The sequence below is a fragment of the Coregonus lavaretus genome (genome assembly GCF_964263955.1).
Source record: "Coregonus lavaretus genome assembly, chromosome: 2".
NCBI classification, from domain to species: domain Eukaryota; kingdom Metazoa; phylum Chordata; class Actinopteri; order Salmoniformes; family Salmonidae; genus Coregonus; species Coregonus lavaretus.
In genome coordinates this window covers 77,460,573-77,486,504 of record NC_139989.1, presented here as the reverse complement: position 1 = coordinate 77,486,504, position 25,932 = coordinate 77,460,573, and the positions used below count along the sequence as shown (strand labels likewise).

Below are 25,932 nucleotides of genomic sequence, written 5' to 3'. Positions count from 1 at the left end.
GTCTAGTGTGTGTGCGTGTGTGTCCCCAGTGTGTTTGTGTGTGTGTGTGTCCAGTGTGTGTGTGTGTGTGTGTGTGTTTGTCCTGCGTGTGTGTGTCCAGTGTGTGTGTGTGTGTGTGTGTGTGTGTGTGTGTGTGTGTGTGTCCAATGTGAGTGTGTCTAGTGTGTGTGTGTCCAGTGTGTATATTTGTCCAGTGTGTGTTTGTCCTGTGTGTGTGTGTTTGTGTGTGTGTGTGTCCAGTGTGTGTGTTCAGTGTGTTTGTGTGTGTCCAGTGTGTGTGTTTGTCCCCAGTGTGAGTGTGTCCAGTGTAAGTTTGTCCAGTGTGTGTGTGTGTGTGTGTGTGTGTGTTTGTGTGTGTCCAGTGTGTGTGTGTGTGTGTGTGTGTGTCCAGTGTATATGTGTGTGTGTGTGTGTGTGTGTGTGTGTGTGTGTGTGTGTGTGTGTGTGTGTGTGTGTGTGTGTGTGTGTGTGTGTGTCCGGTGTGTGTGTGTGTGTGTGTCCAGTGTGTGTGTCCAGTGTGTGTGTGTGTGTGTGTGTGTCATGTGTATGTGTGTGTGTGTGTGTGTGTATCCGGTGTGTGTGTGTGTGTGTGTGTGTGTGTGTGTGTGTGTGTGTGTGTGTGTGTTTGTCCAGTGTGTGTGTTTCCAGTGTGTGAGTGTGTCCAGTGTGTGTGCGTCCAGTGTGTGTGTGTGTGTGTGTGTGTCCAGTGTATGTGTGTGTGTGTGTGTGTGTATCCGGTGTGTGTGTGTGTGTGTGTGTGTGTGTGTGTGTGTGTGTCCAGTGTGAGTGTGTCAAGTGTGTGTGTGTCCAGTGTGTGTTTTTGTCCAATGTGTGTGTGTCCAGTGTGTGTGTGTGTGTGTGTGTGAGTGTGTTCAGTGTGTGTGTGTGTGTCCAGTGTGTGTGTGTGTGTGTCCAGTGTGTTTGTGTGTGTGTGTGTCCGGTGTGTGTGTGTGTGTGTGTGTAAGTGTGTGTGTGTTCAGTGTGAGTGTGTCTAGTGTGTGTGTGTCCAGTGTGTATATTTGTCCAGTGTGTGTTTGTCCTGTGTGTGTGTGTTTGTGTGTGTGTGTGTGTTTGTGTGTGTGTGTGTGTGTGTGTTAAAGTGTATGTGTGGGTGTACAGTGTGTGTCTAGTGTATGTGTGTGTGTGTGTCCAGTGTGTGTGTTTGTCCCCAGTGTGAGTGTGTCCAGTGTGTGTGTGTGTGTGTTTGAGTGTGTCCAGTGTGTGTGTATGTGTATCCAGTGTATATGTGTGTGTGTGTGTGTGTGTGTGTGTCCAGTGTGTGTGTGTGTCCAGTGTGTGTGTCCAGTGTGTGTGTGTGTCCAGTGTGTGTCCCCGGTGTGTGTGTGTGTGTGTGTGTCCAGTGTGAGTGTGTCCAGTGTGTGTGTGTCCAGTGTGTGTGTTTGTCAAGTGTGTGTGTGTGTGTGTGTGTGTGTTTGTCCAGTGTGTGTGTGTCCAGATTGTGAGTGTGTCCAGTGTGTGTGTGTGTCAAGTGTGTGTGTGTCCAGTGTGTTTGTGTGTGTGCAATGTGTGTGTGTCCAGTGTGTGTGTGTACAGTGTGAGTGTGTCCAGTGTGTGTGTGTATATGTCCAGTGTGAGTGTGTCCAGTGTGTGTGTTTGTCCAGTGTGTGTGTGTGTCTAGTGTGTGTGTCCAGTGTGTGTGTGTGTGTGTGTGTGTGTGTTTGTTTGTGTGTGTCCAGTGTTTGTGTGTGACCAGTGTGTGTGCGTGTGTTTCCAGTGTGTGTGTGTGTCCAGTGTGTGTGTGTGTGTCCAGTGTGTTTGTGTGTCCAGTGTGTGTGTTTGTCCAGTGTGTGTGTGTGTATGTGTGTGTTAGTGTGTGTCCAGTGTGTTTGTGTCCAGTGTGTGTGTTCAGTGTGTGTGTGTGTGTGTGTGTCTAGTGTATGTGTGTGTGTGTGTGTGTGGTGTGGTGTGTGTGTGTGTGTGTCCAGTGTGTGTGTGTGTGTGTGTGTGTGTCCAGTGTGAGTGTGTCCAGTGTGTGTGTCCAGTGTGTGTGTGTGTGTGTGTGTTTGTCCAGTGTGTGTGTGTGTTTGTGTGTCCAGTGTGTGTGTGTCCAGTGTGTGTGTGTGTGTGTGTCCAGTGTGTGTGTGTGTGTGTCCAGTGTGTGTGTGTGTGTCCAGTGTGTGTGTTCAGTGTATGTGTGTGTGTACAGTGTGTGTGTGTCCAGTGTGAGTGTGTGTGTGTGTGTGTCCAGTGTGTGTGTGTGTGTGTCCTGTGTCTGTCCTGTGTCTGTCCTGTGTGTGTCCTGTGTGTGTCCTGTGTGTGTCCAGTGTGTGTGTGTTCAGTGTGTTAAAGTTACTGAGGAACCCCAAACATAATTAACCCTAAACCCTGGATAGAGGGGCTCAGTGAATGTGGAGTGGAATGTGTTCAGGTGGGTCAGTGTGTCAGAGGAGACTCTGTAGAAGGACAGAGTGCCGGCTGGCCAGTCCAGATACACTCCTACTCTGTGGGAGCTGGAGGAGGGGACGTCTATGGTAGTGGACTTCTTATTGTGCCTGGCAGAGTAACTGTTGCCAGAGCAGTACAGACTCCAGGACTTGTCATTGTATCCAATCCCACAGTCACTACCCCTTCCTCTCCTGCTGATTCCTTTATATGTCACTCCTATAACAGCCATGTTCCCACTCCACTCTACCTCCCAGTAACAGCGCCCAGTCAGACCCTCTCTACACAGCACCTGTTCCCTGTCCTCAAATCTCTCTGGGTGATCAGGATACGGCTGCTCCTCTTCCCTCCATGTCACCTTTTGTTCTCCTCAGACAGAGAGAGGAATCTGTTTACTGTGTTTGGGTCCAGTGTGAGATCACAGACATCTGATGGATGAAACCAGACACAATATTAGAAATCATCATCATTCACATTAGAATGTTAACTCACTTTTCACTAATTCATTTAATGTAGATGTTTCTAGGTATCAAAAGGATGAAGTTAAGGTAACTTGAGATTTGTTGAATGATCATATGTTATACTGTATGGTAATATAAAACACACTTATTCCCATTAATTAAACACACACCCACACACACACACACACACACACACACACACACACACACACACACACACTGGACACACACACACACACACACACATTTCTAAAGTAACACAAACATGCCACACACACACACAGACACACACATTGTCAAAGCAACTCTTTGTAAACTTTGGTGTCCCTGATTTCTGCTTCTGTATAACTACAGCTGATATTTAATATGACCAAGTAAGTAATGATGGTGGTCTTTGACTTTGACTTCACTTGAATTAAGACTTATTCTTAGTCATATTCTTCACAGCAGTCAACACTCACATTTTCTAAGTCCAGGTTTCATTGTGTTCTCTCCACCATGTTCCACACTGTAGCGGTAAGCAGAAGAACAGACAGTCATTGAGGGATACACCTGAACTCACACACACACACACACACACACACACACACACACACACACACACACACACACACACACACACACACACACACACACACACACAGTCAGTATATACATTTGTGTGTGTGTGTGTCCAGTGTGTGTGTGTGTGTCCGGTGTGTGTGTGTTTGTCCAGTGTGTGTGTGTGTGTGTCCAGTGTGTGTGTGTGCGTGTGTGTCCAGTGTGTGTGTGTCCAGTGTGTGTGTGTGTGTGTGTGTTTGTCCAGTGTGTGTGTGTGTCCATTGTGTGTGTGTGTCCAGTGTGTGTGTGTGTATGTCTAGTGTGTGTGTGTGTGTGTGTGTGTCTAGTGTGTGTGTGTCCAGTGTGAGTGCGTGTGTGTCCAGTGTGTGTGGGTTTGTCCAGTGTGTGTGTGTGTGTGTGTCCTTTGTGTGTATGTGTCCAGTGTGTGTGTTTACAGTGTGTGTGTGTGTGTCCAGTGTGTTTGTGTGTGTGTGTGTGTGTCCAGTGTGTATGTGTGTCCAGTGTGTGTGTGTCCAGTGTGTGTACTGATACACGTGCACACACACACACACTGGACACACACACACACACACACACACACACACACACACACACACACACACACACACACACACACACACACACACACACACACACACACACACACACACACACACTGGACAAACACACACACACCGGACACACACACACACACTACACTGGACACACACACACACTGGACACACACACACACACTGGACACACACTGAATGTATCATTATTAGAAATTATCATAATTTTGCTTGTAGAGAGAAAAATGTATAGTACAAATATTTGAGTAGACTGACCAGAGCAGTTTAAAAAGCAGTATCAGTCAAAAGACAGACAGTGAGGTATCAGATTTAGATTGTATTGAGTATCCAGTCCACACCATATCTATTTTGACAGTGAAGATAACATTTTAAATGTGGCTCTATACTCCAGCATTTTGGATTTGAGGTCATATGTTTCATATGAGGTGACAGTACATAATGTCACCTTTTATTTGAGGGTATGTCACTTTTCTGTCGTGGATGTGGTGGAGGAGTCAAGCGCAGGAAACATAGGTTTAGTCCAACAAGACTTTTAATAGTCTCAATAACACGAGAACAAAACCCCGACCTCGAAAACACGAAGTGGCGAGGGAAAATTACGCACACGCGTAAAACACTAAACATGAAAACATGACACGGAAAACAAACACGTATCATAGACACAGTGGCAACAGAATAACAACACACAAATAACCTAGATCACAACATGGAACTTATAAGACACGTAATCAACTCCCAAACAGACACAGGTGTGACAGACAGACAAAAGCAATCAAACACAGAAACATAGAGCGGTGGCAGCTAGTACTCCGGGGACGGCGAACGCCGAAGCCTGCCCGAACCAGGAGGAGGAGCAGCCTCGGCCGAAACCGTGACAGGGTATTTTAATACATATCTGTTTTACCGTTTAGAAATGAAAGCACTTTATGTATTTGGTCCCCCATTTGAAGAAGTCATAAGTATTCTGACCAATTCACTTATAGTGTATTAAAGTAGTCAAAAGTTTAGTATTTGTTTCCTTGAAAACAATGACTACATCAAGGTTGTGGCTCAAACTCCTTGGCTGCATTTGCAGTTTGTTTTGGTTGTGTTTTGGGTTATGTTTTGCCCGATAGTAACTGAATGGTGGATGATGACTGGATTAATCCTCTGTCTAAGTGAGTAGATAACATGTTTCTAAACATTACTAAATTAATCCTGATGATCCCATGATAAATAAAAATCATGAATGAATCATGAATAATATTGAGTGAGAAAGTTACAGAGGCTACAACAAAACATGCTAACCTCTCACCATTACCAATAACAGAGGGGGTATGATCCTTGTTCCTCTGTAACTTTCTCATTCATCATTATTCACGATTCTTCATGATTATTCATAATCATGGTAGCATCCACATGAATGTAGAAGTGTTCAGAAACATCTTCTATTCTTACTGACAATACAAGTGAAGTGACTCCAAAATGACAGGACATTATTCACCATTCAGTTTCTATTAGGAAAAACATCATCCAAAACACAACCAAGACAAACTGCAAATGTATTCAACAAGTTTGTAGAATCACAAGCTTGATTGTCACGCCCTGGCTCTGGGACTCTGTTATGTTGAGCCAGGGTGTGTAGTTTCTATGGGTTTGTTTTCTAGGTTCATTATCTAGCTCATGTGTTTCTGTGTTGGCCGGGGTGGTTCTCAATCAGAGGCAACGAGTATCAGCTGTTGCTTGTTGTCTCTGATTGGGGCCAATACTTAGGCTGCCTGTTTTCCACAGTGTATTGTGGGATCTTGTTCCGTGTATGGTTTGTGTCTGTTACCTAGGACTTCACGTATCGTTTTGTTCGTGTGGTACTCTAATAAATATAAGTATGTACGCATATCACGCTGCGCCTTGGTCCACTTCCTCCTACGATCGTGACATTAATGTTATCACTGCAGGTAAGGAATATGGGACCAAATACAAAACTTAAGACTACTTTAATACAATATAAGTGAATATGTCCAAATTATTATGACTTTTTCAAATGGAAGAACTAGACACATAAAGTGCTTTCATATCTAAACAGTAACACATTTATGTATGAAAATACCCTCAAATAAAAGGTGACATTCTGTACTGTCGCCTAATATGAAACTTTCTATCTCAAATCCAAAATGCTGGAGCATAGCACCAAATGTAAAACTGTAAGCTTCACTGTCCAAACACATATGGTGTGGACTATGTGTGCCTGGTAAACACATGTGGATCTGGTGAACAGTTATCACTTGTTGACCAACTACAGGAATACTGACCTCAGAGTCTCCAGTTTACAGTGGGGATTCCCCAGTCCAGCAGAGAGAAGCTTCACTCCTGAATCCTTCAGGTCATTGTTACTCAGGTCCAGCTCTCTCAGGTGTGAGGGGTTTGACTTCAGAGCTGATACCAGAGAAGCACAGCCTTTCTCTGTGACTCCACAGCCTGACAGCCTGCAAAGAGATCATCATGATTTCACAAACACACTGTTAATTTAACACCAGTAGTGTAGAAGGACAATGGCAGATGCATTTGGTTTATTCTCTCAAACAACATATAGATTCATCTTCCGTCTCCTAGAATTGTATGGTCATATTGTTATACTAATGTGAACATCAATACACTGATTCAGTAAGTTTTTCAATGTAATACTATATATTATATCTATATTATAATACATATATTTCTCTAAACTGAATATTTCTTCCTGATGATTAGTACTTAAATGTCATTTTATGTACTCACAGAGCAGCTCTGGAGGCTTTGACCACTGGCAGCAGCCTCAGAAGACCTTCCTCTGATCTGGAGTATTTTTTCAGGTCAAACACATCCAGCTCCTTTTCTGAAGTCAGCAACACAAAGACCAGAGCTGACCACTGTGCAGGTGACAGTTTGGCTTCTGAGAGACTTCCTGAACTCAGGTAGCTTTGGATCTCCTCCACTAGAGAATGGTCATTCAGTTCATTCAGACAGTGGAACAGATTGATGCACCTCTCTGGAGAGGGATTCTCCCTGATCTTCTCCTTGATGTACTTGACTGTTTCTTCATGGCTCTGTGAGCTGCTTCTTGTCTTTGTCAGTAGACCTCGTAAGTGCTTCTGATTGGACTCCAGTGATAGGCCCAGAAGGAAGCGGAGGAACAGGTCCAGGTTTCCTGTCTCACTTTGTAAGGCTTTATCCACAGCACTCTTGTAGAAGGTAACTTCACGCTTGTGTCTGATCCTCACAGAAAAGTTGCTGAACATTGATTGAGGTTCATCCATTAGATTCTCATTGTTGTTGATGAATGAGAGGAACACATATACAGCAGCCAGAAACTCCTGAATGCTCAGATGCACGAAGCAGTACACCTTGACCTGGTACAGCACACATTCCTCTTTAAAGAGCTGTGTGCACAATCCTGTGTACACTGAGGCTTCATTGACATCAATGCCAGCCTCTTTCAGGTCTTCTTCATAGAAAATCAGATTGCCCTCAACAAGCTGTTGAAAAGCCAGTTTTCCCAGTGACAGAATGCTCTCTTTATTCCAGTGTGGACCTGTCTCTTCTTTCCCAAGATACTTTTCATTCTTCTGTTCGGTATGAAACTCCACAAGGTGTGAGTACATCTCAGTCAGAGTCTTGGGCATCTCTTCTCTCTTATGTTTCAGCATGTGTTCAAGGACTGTTGCAGAAATCCAACAGAAGACTGGAATGTGGCACATGATGTGGAGGCTCCTTGATGTCTTTATGTGTGAGATGATTCTGCTGGCCAGGTCGTCATCACTGAATCTCTTCCTGAAGTACTCCTCCTTCTGTTGGTCATTGAACCCTCGTACCTCTGTCACCTGGTCAACACACCCTGAAGGGATCTTATTGGCTGCTGCAGGTCGGGTAGTTACCCAGAGGAGAGCAGAGGGAAGCAGATTTCCCTTGATGAGATTTGTCAGCAGAACATCAACTGAGGTTGACTCTGTGACGTCACAACAAATCTTGTTCTTCTGGAAGTCTAGGGGCAGTCGGCACTCATCCAGACCATCAAAGATGAACAGAACTTTGTACTTGTCATAGTTGGAGATTCTTGATTCTGTGGTTTCCTTTGAGAAGTGATTGAGAAGTTTAATCAAAGTGTGTTTTTCCCCTTTCATCAAATTCAGCTCCCGAAAAGGGAATGAAAATACAAATTGGACATCCTGATTTGCTTTTCCTTCAGTCCAGTCCAAAATGAACTTCTGCACAGAGACTGTTTTTCCAATGCCAGCGACTCCCTTTGTCAGCACAGTTCTGATAAGTTTGTCTTGTCCAGTTAAGGGTTTGAAGATGTCGTTACATTTGATTGCAGTCTCTGGTCTTGCTTGTTTCCTGGTTGTTGTCTCAATCTGTCTCAGCTCATGTTCATTATTGACCTCTCCTGTTCCACCCTCTGTGATGTAGAGCTCTGTGTAGATCTTATTGAGAAGTGTTGGGTTTCCTTGTTTAGCGATCCCCTCAAATACACATTGAAACTTCTTCTTTAGATTAGATTTGAGTTCACGTTGGCAAATCACAGCAAGCTCATCTGAATGAAGAAATAACACAGAGGATATTAATATTACGTCTGTTTTAATGCCTACAGTATTCTAGGACTGTTATAAAATTTTAAATAAAAGTATTATATTGTTTATTATACTTATTATTAATATAAGTATTATTAATGTTGTCTCTCTCTCTCTCTCTCTCTCTCTCTCTCTCTCTCTCTCTCTCTCTCTCTCTCTCTCTCTCTCTCTCTCTCTCTCTCTCTCCTTTAGCTACAGCTTTTAAATGTTCTAAAACAGCATTCAACATGAGGCAGACAGCTCTTACTTTTCTCCAGTGTGTCAGCAAGCTCCTTCTGGCTCATTTTCCTCAGGATGTGCAGTGTGATCTTCAGAGCCCCCTCTCTGGCACTGCTCTCCTGCTTCTCATCTTCAGCATCCACCACTTCCTTATCCTGCTTCTGACTCTCAAAGCCTTCTGGGAGTTCTGGACAAAGAATCCTCTTGAACATCTTCAGCTCGTTCTTCACAAATGTTATAATATTCTCTTCAAGCAACTGAAATAAATCAAGTAAATAAGTTAAGCAAGAGACTAAATGCTTTCTCATTAACACATGAATGAATGATTGACAGATCAACTTTACTTAAGGTAAACAAAAACAAATGTACATAACAGGACCACATACACTGAATATGGAGGCCAGGTCTGTTTGATGACTCTGGGAAGACTGACCACTGAGAATCTCTGACTCTGATCTCTCCTGTTGGTTTCTGTGGACAAAACATGAGATTACATCTCCTCATCCAGGGAGCACACACACACACACACACACACACACACACACACACACACACACACACACAGGGAGGGAATGTTGTGTTTGTTTAATATTGTTTCAGGACTATGAAAATGGAAAAAATTTATTAGCCTATGGATTATGAAAACAACAAAAAGAAATGGGAAAATGGGAGAGGAGAAATGACTAGAGACAGTGTTGTTTAACTCACTAACCATGACCCATGAATTCTTCTTACCTTTGTTCAGTAGAAAAGTCTCCCTCTCTAAAGTTTAGAGGTTGAACCATAGACCAGTCACTCTTCATGGACACACAGCTGGGTACAGGGGAGGCTGGTCTCTCCTGCTTGATTGGGCTTCAACACAACAGAGACAAACATTATGTCTCTCATCTACTCTGAGCTCATATGGGGAAACAAGAGTTTCATCCAAAACGCTATATATCCATTTTCAGAAATGTTAGTAAATTACAAAAAAATAGCTTTTATTGTTTAAAGAAATTATCAAATAAATGGTTGTGTTTTCTCACTATCTAATCATGGTATGGGATTGTTCAATGACAGACATGTATCTGTTTAAAATCTATCAATTAATGGCTTCATTTCAGAGAGACAAATGTTTTTTTTTTTGCAAAATGCTATATCTGCCTCACTCTCAGATAAATAAGTAGTACTAATAGATTTAACACAGTTAAATGTAACAAATAACTACATTTTTAATAAAGAACTGTAGAAATGATACACTTGTGACATCAATATTTAAATATATTTTAAAAAGAATAATAAATACAGTAATATGAGATCTGTATGTAAAACATTTACATTACATTTTTTAGTCATTTAGTCATTTAACATTTAGAAGATGTTTTTTATTCAGGGTACGGATTCCCAAAAGCATTTTAAGGCCAAGTTCATCATTAGAACCTTCGTAGGAGCATTGTTAAATCTCTGAGCTGTTTCCCAAACCATCGTTATTAACGTTGCATTTGAAAACACTCATATTCTAACACCTGCCTCAGACCACTTGTAGAACAGCCAAGTGCGTTGTTAGCTTTTTTGCCCTCCCGCGTCACTTTATACACAGAAGATCTCCGCTAAACATAGAATCACATGGTTTATCCGTCTCTCTGTGACCGCAGATAAATTCAGAACAAAGTTGACTACAAATACAAAGTTGCCAATGTCTTTGCAATTGATTCAAACAAGGGAAGTACACAAATTTGCTTCAAATGAAAACAGAGATGATTGCATTACAATATAAATGTCACGCTCTGGCTCCGGGACTCTGTATGTTGAGCCAGGGTGTGTTCGTTCTGTGTGGGTTGTTTCTATGTTGGGTATTCTAGGTTGTTGTTTTCTGTGTTGGCCTAAGTGACTCCCAATCAGAGGCAACGAGTGTCAGCTGTGTGCTGGTTGTCTCTGATTGGGAGCCATATTTAAACTGTCTGTTTTCACTTTGTGTTTGTGGTTTCTTGTTCCTTTTGATTTGTGTATGTGTCGAAGGACTTCACGTTTCGTTTGGTGTTTTGTTTCGCTGTGGTGTACAATAAAAATAATATGTACGCATCTCACGCTGCGCCTTGGCCCGCTACTTTTCAAGACGATCGTGACAGAAGAAACCACCACGACTGGGTCAAGCAGCGTGATGAGGAGAAAGGCTGGAATTACGAGAAGTGGAGAGAGAATTGGACGAGAACCATGGAGGCCTGGTCCACGGGGGAGAGACAAGCCCAGAACATTTTTAGGGGGGGGCTCACGCCGTGGACGACGGGGCAGCAGGAGTACGGGATAGAGTGGTGCAGAAGGTTGGCAGAGAGGGCCGCCAGGTTAAGGGGGCCACCGGTCACAGAGGAGAGGGAAAGTGTGGAGGCACGACGAGAGGTACTGGGGTGTGTTACCAGTCCGGTCCGGCCCGTTCCTGATCCCTGCGTAGGGCCAGTGGTGTGTGTCCCCAGTACGGTCCGGCCTGTTCCTGTTCCTCGCATCGAGCCTGTGGTACGTGTCGTCAGCCCGGCCCGGCCTGTTCCTGCTCCCCGTACCAAGCCCACGGTGTGCGTCGCCAGCCCGGCCCGGCCTGTTCCTTTTCCACGCACCAAGCCTACGGTGTGCGTCACCAGCCCGGTCCGGCCTGTTCCTGTCACCCGCACCAAGTTTACGGTGCGCGTCGCCAGCCCGACCCGGCCTGTTCCTGCCACTCGCACCAAACCTACGGTGCGCGTCGCCAGCCCGACCCGGCCTGTTCCTGCCACTCGCACCAAACCTACGGTGCGCGTCGCCAGCCCGGTCCGGCCTGTTCCTGCCACTCGCACCAAACCTACGGTGCGCGTCGCCAGCCCGGTCCGGCCTGTTCCTGCCACTCGCACCAAACCTACGGTGCGCGTCGCCAGCCCGACCCGGCCTGTTCCTGCTACTCGCACCAAGCCAGGGATGCGAGTAGTCAGTCCGGTGAGGCCCGTTCCGGCTCCACGCACCAAGCCAGGGGTGCGTACCGTCAGCCCGGTCCGGTCCGTTGCTGCTCCACGCACCAAGCCAGGGGTGCGCATCGTCAGCCAGGTCCGGTCCGTTCCTGCCTCACGCGCCAAGCCAGGGGTGCGCGTCGTCAGTCCGGTGCTGCTCCACAACGGAGCTTAAGCAATCTGCTCCGTCGATGTCCAGTCCAGATCCAGCCAGCGGGGTCAGACCGGACCAGGGACACTACGGGGGGATCATGGAGGGGTGGTGGTCAAGCCCGGAGCCGGAACCGCCACCGAGGAAGTATGCCCACCCAGCCCTCCCCTGTTTTGCTATTTTTGAGGCGCGGTCGCAGTCCGCGCCTTTAGGGGGGGGTACTGTCACGCTCTGGCTCCGGGACTCTGTATGTTGAGCTAGGGTGTGTTCGTTCTGTGTGGGTTGTTTCTATGTTGGGTATTCTAGGTTGTTGTTTTCTGTGTTGGCCTAAGTGACTCCCAATCAGAGGCAACGAGTGTCAGCTGTGTGCTGGTTGTCTCTGATTGGGAGCCATATTTAAACTGTCTGTTTTCACTTTGTGTTTGTGGTTTCTTGTTCCTTTTGATTTGTGTATGTGTCGAAGGACTTCACGTTTCGTTTGGTGTTTTGTTTCGCTGTGGTGTACAATAAAAATAATATGTACGCATCTCACGCTGCGCCTTGGCCCGCTACTTTTCAAGACGATCGTGACAATAAACAGTAGGCTATAGGCCTATTTCAATCATATTGGAATATATTCAATGTTCAATATATTTAGTTTTATTTTACTACTTGTGGGCTACGGTCTGTAATTTGTCTCAATATATTTAATGATATGTAGCCTAACATGTGCGCAATGATGTGTAAGCATTAGAATAAACTACCTCAATATTTGCAGCCGTAGGTAGTAATATCTTTCTAGAAGCTGATCTGATGTCAGTATTGTGAAATAATTATAAGGAAAGATTTTAATGGAGAAAACTGATCTGAGAGCAGCACTCCCCTTCTTTCGATCCTATCAGTATCGATACATGCTCCACCGGACGTGATACCTTGTCGTGCTGCTGATCCAGTTTCTACTGGTCTGCCTGCGGATATGGAACTCTGACCTGTTCACCGGACGTGAGACCTTGTCCCGAACCTGCTTTTTCGACCCTCTCTCTCTCTCTCTCTCTCTCTCTCTCTCTCTCTCTCTCCCTCTCCTTCTCTCTCCCTCTCCTTCTGTCTCCCTCTCTCTCTCTACCACACCTGCTGTCTCGACCTCTGAATGCTTGGCTATGAACAGCCAACTGACAGTTACTCCTGAGGTGCTGACGTGTTGCACCCTCTATAACCACAGTGATTATTATTTGACGCTGCTGGTCATGAACATTTGAAAATCTTGAAAAAAGATCTGAACTTAATGGCCATATCCTCTTATAACCTCCCCCAGCACAGCCAGAAGAGGACTGGCCACCCCTCAGAGCCTGGTTCCTCTCTAGGTTTCTTCCTAGGTTCCTGCCTTTCTAGGGAGTTTCTCCTAGCCACCGTGCTTCTACATCTGCATTGCTTGCTCTTTGGGGTTTTAAAATGGGTTTCTATATAAGCACTTTGTGACAACTATAATTGTGGTACTCATATGAAGCAGACCAGGCCAGGGTTTAGGGTTTGAGAAGTCAAAGAAGTAAAAATGACTTCCTTAGTTGTTAGTAAAATAAATTTTAACTCAGCATTGTTGGTTAAGGGCTCGTAAGTAAGCATTTCACAGTAAGGTCCACACCTGTTGTATTAGGAGCATGTGACAAATCTAATTTGGATTGATTGATTTGTTCATTTTATAAATGTTCTGTCTTTAGTAGTCGAACACATTATTGCTTCAACCTCGTGAAAGTGACAAACTGACACGTTTTCATGTTAGTCAAAAACAACTTTATATGGATGGAGTGCCTTTGATTTGACGGCCTGCACATGTGCAGTTCGGCGTGAGACGACCGTTCGGCGTGAGACGACTGCTCGACCTGATGACATGTTTTTACGCATGACCTTCAAATTAAATTAAATGAAATTGTATGTCACATGCGCCGAATACAACAGTGGTACACTTTACCGTGAAATGCTTACTTACGAGCCCTTTCCCAACAATTTAGTTAAAAAGTAACAAAAATTAGCTAAATAAAAAAAGAAAATAGTAACATAATAAAATAATAATAATGAGCCTATAAGGAGTACCAGTACTGAGTCAATGTGCAGGGTACCAGGTAGTTGAGGTAGTAATGAGCCTATAAGGAGTACCAGTACTGAGTCAACGTGCAGGGGTACCAGGTAGTTGAGGTAATAACTAGACTATATACAAGGAGTACCAGTACTGAGTCAACGTGCAGGGGTACCAGGTAGTTGAGGTAATATGTACATGTAGGTAGGGGTAAAAGTGACTAGGCAATCAGGATAGAGATTACATCTCCTCATCCAGGGAGTGCACACACACACACACACACACACATACACACACACACAGACACACACACACACACAGGGAGGGAATGTTGTGTTTGTTTAATATTGTTTCAGGACTATGAAAATGGAAAAAAGGATTAGCCTATGCATTATGAAAACAACAAAAAGAAATGGGAAAATGGGAGAGGAGAAATGACTAGAGACAGTTTTGTTTAACTCACTGATCATGACCCATGAGTTCTTCTTACCTTTGTTCACTAGAAAAGTCTCCCTCTCTAAAGTTTAGAGGTGGATGCATAGAGTTGTCACTATTCATGGACACACAGCTGGGTACAGGGGAGGCTGGTCTCTCCTGCTTGATTGGGCTTCAACACAACAGAGACAAACATTACATCTCTCATCTACTCTGAGCTCAGATGGGGAAACAAGAGTTTCATTCCAAAACGCTATATATCCATTTTCAGAAATGTTGGTAAATTAGCTTTTAATGTTTAAAGAAATTATTAAACCACTACAAGGCTTTATAAAGGTGTCTAAAGTGGGTAATTTCCACTTTAAAATGTCAGACTTGATTTTCCCTGATGAAAAATGTATGAACCCCTACAGAAAATATCCCTTAATTATAATCCACCTAAAAATACACATTTGCTATTGCTGCAGGATTATGTTCCTGCTGTGAGAAACAGGGTCAAATTAAGATATGGCATCTGTAAATGCATTCATCTTAAGGTAGCTAGGTGAGACAACCACGTATCACAGTCAAATATACAGGATACGAACATTACATTCCAGCTAAACAATGGTTTTAAATCACATCTCAAATCTACAATAGTTATATTGAAGGTACCCATTAGTAATCATTTCTGATGAAAAAACACACGTGATTTTCTTTTCTCCTATATAGCATTTTGTAATATAAATTCTTAAACAATATTGTCTGCTCACCTCTTAGCTTTGGTGTCATGTTCCCCAGAGAGACTCATTTTAGACCACTGACCCCTAAACAGAGATGCAGCATGTTGATTATGGTGAACACAGTGACAACTAATTATTGAACGTACATTATTCTCTTTTACTCATGATCTCTTAGAAATAAAACATTTACTAACAGACACATCCAAACAGTCAGGTGATTTAATGCAATTACTTTTCTAGCCCAATGACTACTCAAAACCCACCCACAAGGCCTGAAAACTATGCCAAAACATAGCCCCTGATAGGCCTACATCTTATTTCAGATAGCCTCCAGTAGCCTGGGCAACATACATTTTACATTTACATTTTAGTCATTTAGCAGACGCTCTTATCCAGAGCGACTTACAGGAGCAATTAGGGTTAAGTGCCTTGCTCAAGGGCACATTATCGTCATTTAGCAGACGCTCTTAGCCAGAGCGGCTCACAAATTGGTGCGTTCACCCTATAGCCAGTGGGATAACCACTTTACAATTTTGGGGGGGGGGGGGTTAGAAGGAATACTTTATCCTATCCCAGGTATTCCTTAAAGAGGTGGGGTTTCAAGTGTCTCCGGAAGGTGGTGAGTGACTCCGCTGTCCTGGCGTCGTGAGGGAGCTTGTTCCACCATTGGGGTGCCAGAGCAGCGAACAGTTTTGACTGGGCTGAGCGGGAGCTATGCTTCCGCAGAGGAAGGGGAGCCAGCAGGCCAGAGGTGGATGAACGCAATGCCCTCGTTTGGGTGTAGGGACTGATCAGAGCCTGAAGGTACAGAGGTGCCGTTCCCCTCACTGCTCCATAGGCAAGCACCATGGTCTTGTAGCGGATGCGAGCTTCAACTGGAAGCCAGTGGAGTGTGCGGAGGAGGGGGGTGACGTGAGAGAACTTGGGAAGGTTGAACACCAGACGGGCTGCGGCGTTCTGGATGAGTTGTAGGGGTTTAATGAAAAAAACATGTAAGCAAGATGTAAACTGAATGATTTAGCAGCTTGCTTAGTTCAAATTGACAGATTCATTTATTTAACATGAATAGCAAGACGATGTTGAGGTAGGAAGTGCTTCTGTTGCCCAGTAGCCTGCTGGAATAGGCTACTGAGGATGGGGTCGTAATTTCAATCAATGAATCAAATATTAATAAATTGGATATGAACTAAATAGGCATATGCTTGTCAACATCAGCCAGGTTATTTTATTTTACCTGTAGCTCTCTCCCTCTCTCTCTCTTAATCTCTCTCTCTCTCTCTCTCTCTCTCTCTCTCTCTCTCTCTTTCTCTCTCTCTCTCTCTCTCTCTCTCTCTCTCTCTCTCTCTCTCCCCTCTCTCTCTCTCTCTCTCTCTCTCTCTCTCTCTCTCTCTCTCTCTCAATCTCCCTCTCTCTCTATCTCTCTCTCTGCCACACCTGCTGTCTCGACATCTGAATGCTCGACTATGAAAAGGCAACGGACATTTACTCCTGAGATGCTGACCTGTTGCAATCACTATAACCACTGTGATTATTATTTGACCCTGCTGGTCATCTATGAACATTTGAACATCTTGAAGAATGATCAGGCCTTAATGGCCATGTACTGTTATAATCTCCCCCCAGCACAGCCAGAAGAGGACTGGCCTCCCCTCAGAGCCTGGTTCCTCTCTAGGTTTCTTCCTAGGTTCCTGCCTTTCTAGGGAGTTTTTCCTAGCCACAGTGCTTCAACATCCGAACATGCGCTGTTCGGCACGAGACGACCGTTAGAGCCAATGACGTGTTTCTGCCAATGACCTTCAAATCAAATTATATTTCTCACATGCGCTGAATACAACAGGTGTACACTTTACCGTGAAATGCTTACTAACGAGCCCTTTCCCAACAATGCAGTTAAAAAGTAAGAAAAATTAGCTAAATAAAAAAAGGAAATAGTAACACAATGAAATAACAATAATGAAGCTATAAGGAGTACCAGTACTGAGTCAATGTGCAGGGGTACCAGGTAGTTGAGGTAATAACTAGACTATATACAAGGAGTACCAGTACTGAGTCAATGTGCAGGGGTACCAGGTAGTTGAGGTAATAACTAGACTATATACAAGGAGTACCAGTACTGAGTCAATGTGCAGGGTACCAGGTAGTTGAGGTAATAACTAGACTATATATAAGGAGTACCAGTACTGAGTCAATGTGCAGGGGTACCAGGTAGTTGAGGTAATAACTAGACTATATATAAGGAGTACCAGTACTGAGTCAATGTGCAGGGGTACCAGGTAGTTGAGGTAATAACTAGACTATATACAAGGAGTACCAGTACTGAGTCAATGTCCAGGGGTACCAGGTAGTTGAGGAAATAACTAGACTATATACAAGGAGTACCAGTACTGAGTCAATGTGCAGGGGTACCAGGTAGTTGAGGTAATAACTAGTCTATATCCAAGGAGTACCAGTACTGAGTCAATGTCCAGGGGTACCAGGTAGTTGAGGTAATAACTAGACTATATATAAGGAGTACCAGTACTGAGTCAATGTGCAGGGGTACCAGGTAGTTGAGGTAATAACTAGACTATATACAAGGAGTACCAGTACTGAGTCAATGTCCAGGGGTACCAGGTAGTTGAGGTAATAACTAGACTATATACAAGGAGTACCAGTACTGAGTCAATGTGCAGGGGTACCAGGTAGTTGAGGTAATAACTAGACTATATACAAGGAGTACCAGTACTGAGTCAATGTGCAAGGGTACCAGGTAGTTGAGGTAATAACTAGACTATATACAAGGAGTACCAGTACTGAGTCAATGTACAGGGGTACCAGGTAGTTGAGGTAATAACTAGACTATATACAAGGTGTACCAGTACTGAGTCAATGTGCAGGGGTACCAGGTAGTTGAGGTAATTGAGGTAATATGTACATGTAGGTAGGGTTAAAAGTGACTAGGAAATCAGGATAGAGATTACATCTCCTCATCCAGGGAGTGCTCACACACACACACACACACACACACACACACACACACACACACACACACACACACACACACACACACACACACACACACACACACACACAGGGAGGGAATGCTGTGTTAGTTTAATATTGTTTCAGGACTATGAAAATGGAAAAAAAGGATTAGCCTATGGATTATGAAAACAATAAAAAGAAATGGGAAAATGGGAGAGGAGAAATGACTAGAGACAGTGTTGTTTAACTCACTGACCATGACCCATGAGTTCATCTTACCTTTGTTCACTAGAAAAATCTCCCTCTCTAAACTTTAGAGGTTGTTCCATAGACCGGTCACTCTTCATGGACACACAGCTGGGTACAGGGGAGGCTGGTCTCTCCTGCTTGATTGGGCTTCGACACAACAGAGACAAACATTACGTCTCTCATCTACTCTGAGCTCAGATGGGGAAACAAGTTTCATTCCAAAACGCTATATATCCATTTTCAGAAATGTTGGTAAATTAGCTTTTATTGTTTAAAGAAATGATTAAACCACTACAAGGCTTTATAAAGGCGTCTAAAGTGTGTAATTTCCACTTTAAAATGTCAGACTTGATTTTCCCTGAGGAAAAATGTATCAACCCCTACAGAAAATATCCCTTAATTATAATCCACCTAAAAATACACATTTGCTATTGCTGCAGGATTATGTTCCTGCTGTGAGAAAGAGGGTCAAATTAAGATATGGCATCTGTAAATGCATTCATCTTAAGGTAGCTAGGTGAGACTACGTATCACAGTCAAATATACAGGATACGAACAATACATTCCAGCTAAACAATGGTTTTAAATCACATCTCAAATCTACAATAGTTATATTGAAGGTACCCATTAGTAATCATTTCTGATAAAAAAACACAAATGTGATTTTCTTTTCTCCTATATAGCATTTTGTAATATAAATTCTTAAACAATATTGTCAGCTCACCTCTTAGCTTTGGTGTCATGTTCCCCAGAGAGACTCATTTTAGAGGCAGGGCCCCCCTCCTCTCTCTCCCCAGAGAGACTAATTTTAGAGGCAGGGCTCCCCTCCTCTCTCTCCCCAGAGAGACTCATTTTAGAGGCAGGGCCCCCCTCCTCTCTCTCCCCAGAGAGACTCATTTTAGAGGCAGGGCCCCACTCCTCTCTCTCCCCAGAGAGACTCATTTTAGAGCACTGACCCCTAAACAGAGATGCAGCATGCTGGTTATGGTGAACACAGTGACAACTAATTATTGAACGTACATTATTCTCTTTTACTCATGATCTCTTAGAAATAAAATAGTTTACTAACAGACACATCCAAACAGTCAGGTTATTTAATGCAATTGCTTTTTCTAGCCCAATGACTACTCCACCAGGCCTGAAAACTAGGCCAAAACATAGCCCCTGATAGGCCTACATCTTATTTCAGACAGCCTCCAGTAGCCTGGGCAACATGTAGGCAAGATGTAAGCTGAATGATTTAGCAGCTTGCTTAGTTCAAGTAGACAGACTAATTTATTTGACATGAACAGCAAGGCGATGTTGAGGTAGGAAGTGCTTCTGTTGCCCAGTAGCCTGCTGGAATAGGCTACTGAGGATGGGGTCGTAATTTCAATCAATGAATCAAATATTAATAATATGGATATGAACTGAATAGGTCCATGCTTGTCAACAACAGCCAGGTTATTTTTATACCTGTCGTCTAATCTGGCTGACTGTTACCTTCAATCTAATGCATTCTAACATCTGATCAGCAATTGCGATAGAACTGTGACCATGGTGACACTTGATAACTTCCAATTGAATTAACTAAACACGGCCATTAATAATTACATAATAACACAAGGCTACAACAACAATAAACTGAAGTTAAAGGCTATTTATTACATCTGTTTGCCAGCTCCAGGTTGGCTACACAAGTGGCACAAAATGATATGCAACGACTCCAGTCATTTCAACATATTTATAGTATAAAATGGTAGACTACAGTAGCCTAGACAGGCATACAGTGAGGGAAAAAAGTATTTGATCCCCTGCTGATTTTGTACGTTTTCCCACTGACAAAGACATGATCAGTCTATAATTTTAATAGTAGGTTTATTTGAACAGTGAGAGACAGAATAACAACAAAATAATCCAGAAAAACACATGTCAAAAATGTTATAAATTGATTTGCATTTTAATGAGGGAAATAAGTATTTGACCCCTCTGCAAAACATGACTTAGTACTTGGTAGGCAAAACCCTTGTTGGCAATCACAGAGGTCAGACGTTTCTTGTAGTTGGCCACCAGGTTTGCTCACATCTCAGGAGGGATTTTGTCCCACTCCTCTTTGCAGATCTTCTCCAAGTCATTAAGGTTTCGAGGCTGACATTTGGCAACTCGAACCTTCAGCTCCCTCCACTGATTTTCTATGGGATTAAGGTCTGGAGACTGGCTAGGCCACTCCAGGAACTTAATGTGCTTCTTCTTGAGCCACTCCTTTGTTGCCTTGGCCGTGTGTTTTGGGTCATTGTCATGCTGGAATACCCATCCACGGCCCATTTTCAATGCCCTGGCTGAGGGAAGGAGGTTCTCACCCAAGATTTGATGGTACATGGCCCCGTCCATCGTCCCTTTGATGTGGTGACGTTGTCCTGTCCCCTTAGCAGAAAAACACCCCCAAAAGCATAATGTTTCCACCTCCATGTTTGACGGTGGGGATGGTGTTCTTACGGTCATAGGCAGTTGATGCCAAAGAGCTCGATTTTGGTCTCATCTGACCACAACACTATCACCCAGTTCTACTCTGAATCATTCATATGTTCATTGGCAAACTTCAGACGGGCCTGTATATGTGCTTTCTTGGGCAGGGGGACCTTGCGGGCGCTGCAGGATTTCAGTCCTTCACGGCGTAGTGTGTTAAAAATTGTTTTCTTGGTGACTATGGTCCCAGCTGCTTTGAGATCATTGACAAGATCCTCCCGTGTAGTTCTGGGCTGATTCCTCACCGCATTGCAACTCCACAAGGTGAGATCTTGCATGGAGCCCCAGGCCGAGGGAGATTTACAGTTATTTTGTGTTTCTTCCATTTGCGAATAATCGCACCAACTGTTGTCACCTTCTTACCAAGCTGCTTGGCGATGGTCTTGTAGCCCATTCCTGCCTTGTGTAGGTCTACAATCTTGTCCCTGACATCCTTGGAGAGCTCTTTGGTCTTGGCCATGGTGGAGAGTTTGGAATCTGATTGATTGATTTCTTCTGTGGACAGGTGTCTTTTATACAGGTAACAAACTGAGATTAGGAGCACTCCCTTTAAGAGTGTGGTTTGTGCTGTGGTGGAGACCTCTGTGGGCTATACTCGGCCTTGTCTCAGGATTGTAAGTTGGTGGTTGGGGATATCCCTCTAGTGGTGCGGGGGCTGTGCTTTGGCGGAGTGGGTGGGGTTATATCCTTCCTGTTTGGCCCTGTCCGGGGGTTTCTTCGGATGGGGCCACAGTGTCTCCGGACCGCTCCTGTCTCAGCCTCCAGTATTTATGCTGCAGTAGTTTATGTGTCGGGGGGCTGGGGTTAGTTGGTTATACCTGGAGTACTTCTCCTGTCTTATCCAGTGTCCTGTGTGAATTTAAGTATGCTCTCTCTAATTCTCTCGTTCTCTCTTTCTCTCTGAGAACCTGAGCCCTAGGACCATACGTCAGGACTACCGGGCATGATGACACCTTGCTGTCCCCAGTCCGCCTGGCCTTGCTGCTATTCCAGTTTCAACTGTTCTGCCTGCGGCTACGAAACCCCTACCTGTCCCAGACCTGCTGTTTTCAACTCCTAATGATCGGCTATGAAAAGCCAACTGAGAGACCTGAGCCCTAGGACCATACGTCGGGACTACCGGCCGTGGTGACTCCTTGCTGTCCCCAGTCCGCCTGGCCTTGCTGCTATTCCAGTTTAAACTGTTCTGCCTGCGGTTATGGAACCCCTACCTGTCCCAGACCTGCTGTTTTAAACTCTTAATGATCGGCTATGAAAAGCCAACTGAGATTTATTCCTGATTATTATTTGACCATGCTTGTCACTTATGAACATTTTTGAACATCTTGGCATGGTTCTGTTATAATCTCCACCCGGCACAGCCAGAAGAGGACTGGCCACCCCTCATAGCCTGGTTCCTCTCTAGGTTTCTTCCTAGGTTTTGCCTTTCTAGGGAGTTTTTCCTAGCCACCGTGCTTCTACACCTGCATTACTAGCTGTTTGGGGTTTTAGGCTGGGTTTCTGTACAGCACTTCGAGATATTAGCTGATGTAAGAAGGGCTATATAAAATAAAATTGATTGAAAATTGATTGATAAAAGACACCTGGGAGCCAGAAATCTTTCTAATTGAGAGGGGGTCAAATACTTATTTCCCTCATTAAAATGCAAATCAATTTATAACATTTTTGACATGCGTTTTTTCTGGATTTTTTTGTTGTTATTCTGTCTCTCACTGTTCAAATAAACCTACCATTAAAATTATAGACTGATCATTTCTTTGTCAGTGGGCAAACGTACAAAATCAGCAGGGGATCAAATACTTTTTTCCCTCACTGTATAAATTAATAGGCTATTTAATGGCCAACAGATCTATCATTCTCCACATTTAATGTCTGTTTCATTGAGGAGTTTTTCTCATAACAGAAGCACATGATGGAGTTCCATAACTTCCATTTTCAAAATGTCAAATTTCCCCTAGCGAAACCCAAGAACTGAGTTTAAAAACCTTCGCATGATATGGTTTTCCATAAGCAAAGTCGACATTAACCCATATGAAAATGCATCAAATTCCCTTTCAGGATCCATATTTTTGTATTTTTAAGGTAAATGATGAAGACCGCTGTCTATCGAAACATTGGTTATCAGGTTATTACATTATTTCATCTGAGCTCATAGAGTGAGACTCTCCTTTTATTTTACAAGTGTTCTCCTCTGTTAGCCAGCACCTCTCCTAAACAGGTGTTCTCCTCTGCTACCCAGCACCTCTCCTAAACACCTCTCCCTACTCTGTTAGCCAGCACCTCTCCTAAACAGGTGTTCTACTCTGCTTCCCAGCACCTCTCCTAAACAGGTGTTCTACTCTGTTAGCCAGCACCTCTCCTAAACAGGTGTTCTACTCTGTTAGCCAGCACCTCTCCTAAACAGGTGTTCTCCTCTGCTACCCAGCACCTCTCCTAAACAGGTGTTCTCCTCTGTTAGCCAGCACCTCTCCTAAACAGGTGTTCTCCTCTGCTAGCCAGCACCTCTCCTAAACAGGTGTTCTACTCTGTTAGCCAGCACCTCTCCTAAACAGGTGTTCTACTCTGCTACCCAGCACTTCTCCTAAACAGGTGTTCTCCTCTGCTACCCAGCACATCTCCTAAACAGGTGTTCTACTCTGTTAGCCAGCACCTCTCCTAAACAGGTGTTCTACTCTGCTACCCAGCACTTCTCCTAAACAGGTGTTCTCCTCTGTTAGCCAGCACCTCTCCTAAACAGGTGTTCTACTCTGTTAGCCAGCACCTCTCCTAAACAGGTGTTCTACTCTGTTAGCCAGCACCTCTCCTAAACAGGTGTGTGTTTCTTTTGCCTCCAGTTTAAGGTAAAGGACACCTGACTTTATATTTAAAGCCTTTTGGAATCCACATTTTCCACTAAATAAGAAGTGATATTTCCTGGGGCCAGAAAAGGCTCTGCATGGTAGGAATGGCCCAGCAGCACTCCAACACTAGTTTGGTGAATTCCAAATGTTCCCTTTATTCTAGATTATTAACCTGAAATACTCACTTTACTTTGAAACTGCGTTGCAGTTTAGAGATTAAACTATGAGCTGCTCTGTCATCTCAAAATGGCCCCTGTACAGATATTTTGTTATTTTCAGTTTCAACTGCAGTCATGGCCACACCCCTTTATATACCAATAGTAACCAGAGGGTGGCGCTAACAGTCAGTTGCATGTGATTGCAGTAACTCCTGACATTGTGCCAAATCTTGATTCTATTTTTTTTATAGTGCTTCTTCAAGACATCTCTTACATTATTTTAGCTAAACTTATAATTTACAGATTTAGCTGTTTTTTTCTCTCCAAAAAACGATTTACTGTAGGCCTATAATAATTGTTAACAGTCCTCAAATAAACTGTCTTAAAATATTTGATGATTAGTTGAATCATGTGGGTATATGCTGGCCAAGAACAAAAGGATTGAGAAACCCTGAGATAAACATCAAACCATATCATTGAAAAGCTCCTGCACCATCTTCACCAGACGTTTTGCTGACAACATGTAGGCCTACTGATTAGTTTCCATTTTGAAAACTGCTGTCTGTCAGCAACTAAGCTCAAGTAGCAGTTCTACTAACTAGTACTATCTCATTCCAGGTATTCATTCTCTTACTCTGTCCTTTAGAATAGATTATTGTTCAGAAATACTTACTTTATTTTTCAGTTCTCTCCATATAGTGTTTTCTGCGCGGTCGTCTCAAAATGGATCCTGTACAAAAGAAACATTTACTTTCTGTTTCAGCTCAGCCCCCTCCCCACCCTGATAATAAAGTATTTTATTGGTATCTTCCACTAGAGGGCAGTAAACCACTGCTGTAACTAGACTTTACAACACCATGTGTTTTATTGGTATCTTCCACTAGAGGGCAGTGAACCCCTGCTGTAACTAGACTTTACAACACCATGTGTTTGGTTTCATGGTCCTGCTGACTCATACTACATTTACATTTTAGTCATTTAGCAGAAGCTCTTATCGAGAGAGACTTCCAGTTGGTCCTGCTGACTCCTGGGACCTTATTCATAAAGGCAGTGTCCCAGAGGAGGAGTGCTGATCTAGGACCAGGTCCCCCCTGTCCATTTAATCTGTTTCATTATGATCTAAAAGGCAAAACTGATCCCAGATCAGTACTCCTACTCTTTATGAATACTGTCACAGGTGACTCCTCAAGATGAGGCTCATGATTTATAAATTATATATATTTTTTTATCTTTACAGAAATTGTATTTAAACCAAGGAAGTTTGAGTTAGTAGCGATGAATTTGCATCTGTCAGCTGCTGTAAACCTATGTGATTGGATGTTATAGACCCCCAACCCAGTTTCTTTCCCCATGCTGTAGCCCTCACCAACTGGCCATTGGCCCATAGAGACTAAAGGACTATACACTCTATGCTGCTCACCACATCAAGCCATCTCTGAACTGTACACTACCATCTGGTCCATAGAGACTAAAGGACTATACACTCTATGCTGCACACCACATCAAGCCATCTCTGAACTGTACACTACCATCTGGCCCATAGAGACTAAAGGACTATACACTCTATGCTGCTCACCACATCAAGCCATCTCTGAACTGTACACTACCATCTGGCCCATAGAGACTAAAGGACTATACACTCTATGCTGCTCACCACATCAAGCCATCTCTGAACTGTACACTACCATCTGGCCCATAGAGACTAAAGGACTATACACTCTATGCTGCTCACCACATCAAGCCATCTCTGAACTGTACACTACCATCTGGCCCATAGAGACTAAAGGACTATACACTCTATGCTGCTCACCACATCAAGCCATCTCTGAACTGTACACTACCATCTGGCCCATAGAGACTAAAGGACTATACACTCTATGCTGCACACCATATCAAGCCATCTCTGAACTGTACACTACCATCTGGCCCATAGAGACTAAAGGACTATACACTCTATGCTGCACACCATATCAAGCCATCTCTGAACTGTACATTACCATCTGGCCCATAGAGACTAAAGGACTATGCCCTCTACGCTGCTCACCACATCAAGCCATCTCTGAACTGTACACTACCATCTGGCCCATAGAGACTAAAGGACTATACAC

At 43.7% G+C, this 25,932-nt stretch overlaps 1 pseudogene across 1 annotated transcript; it reads right to left on the bottom strand.

The window, feature by feature from the left end:
* Positions 1–2,247: 2,247 nt before the first annotated feature.
* Positions 2,248–24,581, bottom strand: LOC311140623 (NLR family CARD domain-containing protein 3-like; annotated as a pseudogene). The gene is made up of 9 exons (XR_014615239.1): positions 24,498–24,581; positions 19,046–19,279; positions 18,352–18,468; positions 9,186–9,270; positions 8,828–9,056; positions 6,752–8,543; positions 6,426–6,459; positions 3,326–3,419; positions 2,248–2,831 (listed from the first exon to the last, which is right to left on the bottom strand). The product of XR_014615239.1 is annotated as an NLR family CARD domain-containing protein 3-like (transcript).
* Positions 24,582–25,932: the final 1,351 nt, after the last annotated feature.